We start from the raw sequence: 2,770 nt of genomic DNA on the forward strand, positions 1-2,770 counted from the left end.
TTTTTCCGCCGGCGCAACAATGCCAACGCCACGAGCTTGTACTCGACTCCACGGCTGTTACAACGAACCCGTCGAGGGTTTTCTACCCGGGGTAGACGCTGGACCTGACCCCCACGTCTACACCCACCTGAGCGCTCGGTCCGGCCCGCTCTGGCCGTGCCCACCCCGCGCACGATCACGCCCTGGACGCGGCGAGCCCTCAATGGCCCAACTCGGTCACCCTGACCCGTTCATCAACAGCCGCTCCTGGTCCTACGGTGCAGCATGCACAGCGCATGCCCGCACCCCAGCCTACTCACGCACGCACACACGCACGCCCGCCACGCTCCCAATCGGTCCAGCGCGAGCACACACGCACGCCCGACACGATCACTGTGGCTTATGCCCAACACTCACCCCCCTAAGCCACGAACTACAGCAGGCACTACAAGAATTCAGTTAATACATGACAGTCTTAATCTGTCATGGACATGTGAAAAACTTTCATCGAAGGGTACTCATGACAGACTTGAAATCCATCATGTATATCGCGTCATAATTTGACCACCATGTACTCCTTGACGGATCATCCAGACCGTCACGGATCCACGACAGATTTTGACTGTCATGGATGGCACTTAAATAACATGCTCATAACGGCGTTAACTTGTCTGCCACATCATCATCTGACATGGATATTACGTGGCAGCCCATGAACTAAGTGGGCCTCTTCAAGTTTCGGCCTGCTAAATTTCAGCTCGGTCCAAGACCCACAGCCCATGTAATAATCAACCAAAATGGTATTTCAGCCCATTAAATTTCAGTCGGTTGATGGCCCACTGATTTTGGCCGACAAATTAGCCCATCTCATATTTCTCTTGTTCTATGCAAACTTTCAGCCAACACAATTTTGCAAATGATGGAAAATACAACAGAACTTAAAATTACAGACATTTCTGAATAATACACATATGGAGGAGCAAAACGAAGACATTCAATCTACAACGGGTCCTAGAAATTCTCAGGCGGAGAGCACCATTTTGGAGATCCATCCATCACTGTCATCATCTGAGACACGCCACATCGTCTGCCATATCGCCTCGACCATGCTCTTGGGCATCCCATCTCCACCGACGAGAACAAGTTGAACCGCCGTTCTCTGCACATGGACAACCAAAAACTGCCTCCAAAAATCAGAAGTAAAACAGAGGCAACTGGAGCTGGGGTGGGGCAAGCGCCTCACAGCTCCAAGGTCGGCGAAAAAATCGGTGGTGAGGACGCCATAGCAGACGGACGCGGGCCCGTGACAATGAAGGGTCGGCAGCGTCCAAACACGGCACATCCCCACGGTGGCAGGTCGGCGCAGCCCCCTCGGCCAGGCACCTTGGGAGTGATAGCTCAATGCGGCTTAGCGTGCCAGCATCGAACGAAGGGGGTTTGACTCCACCTGCACATGATGTTAGGAAAAGAAATCGGCTCGGTGGTTCAGTGAGTGCTGAACCAAGATGCCTCTGTTGTGGCTCAATGATTAACCATCTCACCAGTGCCATATCCTGCCGGCCACCGCGGGAAGTGGAGGTCGTCGCTTCGGAGGCAACACCCACCGCGACACAGCTCTCAGGGACGGGTCGCTGCCCCCCGGCGTCCAAACGCGCAACTCCCGGACGGTGTGGGGGCGGCCTGGACGTCGTGCCGACGGTGCGTGTCTGGTGCCCTGATGAGGCCTCTGAGCCGAGAGGAGCTCGGAGCCTGGGAGGGGAGGGGAGGGTAGGAGGCGACTAGAGAAGGAGACAAGGAAGGAAGGTGCTGGAACCCGGCGGCTATGGGGGAGGGAGAAAGAAGAGGGATATGGTTTGTGTGCGAACCATTGGATCTCGAAAAATCGAACGGTGGAGAGGCTTGATCCATGTGCGGGTAGGCTCAGCCAATCAGAAGGCGTCGTTTGCGTCGCGCAGGATCTCCCCTCGGCTGAGAGCATCTGGGCTTTAGTTGACTTTACCCCAACATCAGTGAGGCCGCCCAGAATTAAATTGTTTTCTCTATTTCCAAATAACTAATTAAGCCCACCTTCTTAAGTAAATTTCAAGACTTATTATACATACCACAATAAAAAATTACATGCATATACTAAATGTATGCTATTTTTAGATGTTACAACAAATTCCTAAATAATATACATTTTCTATAGTTCAAATGAGTTTTTGCATTTCTATTGAAAATGATTCCAATTAGAACTACATGTATCTCTAAATGTTTTTAAAATTTTCAAGAAAATATATATTTAAGTTTATACGTTTAATTTTATCTTGTATGGTAAAAAAGCATGAAAAAATAAAAAAAATTATGAAGAATTCAAACTTCTATTAGCAAACAATGGGAGGGAAATGATAATATATACAAATGTGGTCAAGCAAACATGTAAGTTGTCATTAAATCTATATTATCAAAAATTGATGCTTATTCCTTACTCATTGTTAGCCAAATGGTTAACTTGTTGAATAATGGTGTAATATCCAGATATTTTCCAAATTTCAACTTCAAATGATTCCTAACTTTGGTATTTCCAAAATAGGAATAACTTATTACATATAAAATATGTAAAATGATGTGTAGTGCATAATAGTGCAATATTCAGATAGTTTCAAAATTTCAAGTTCAATTGGTGAATAAATGTTTATGTGGACTTCAATCTTTTTTGAAATGTCTAACTTTTACAAAAGCGATATAAGATACTCCTTCTGTCCAAAAACAAGTGTCTTAAGTCTAGTACAACTTTATACTAAAGTTAGTA

The 2,770-nt window shown here is 46.8% G+C and overlaps 1 long non-coding RNA gene across 1 annotated transcript; it reads right to left on the reverse strand.

Annotated features, from left to right (window-relative positions):
• Positions 1 to 811: 811 nt before the first annotated feature.
• Positions 812 to 1,790, reverse strand: LOC119305195. Its single transcript, XR_005148581.1, has 2 exons — positions 1,521 to 1,790; positions 812 to 1,426 (listed from the first exon to the last, which is right to left on the reverse strand). It is a non-coding gene; the product is annotated as an uncharacterized LOC119305195 (long non-coding RNA).
• Between the last annotated feature and the right edge of the window lie 980 nt (positions 1,791 to 2,770).

This window comes from Triticum dicoccoides, chromosome 5B, assembly GCF_002162155.2.
Source record: "Triticum dicoccoides isolate Atlit2015 ecotype Zavitan chromosome 5B, WEW_v2.0, whole genome shotgun sequence".
Classification (NCBI taxonomy): Eukaryota; Viridiplantae; Streptophyta; class Magnoliopsida; order Poales; family Poaceae; genus Triticum; species Triticum dicoccoides.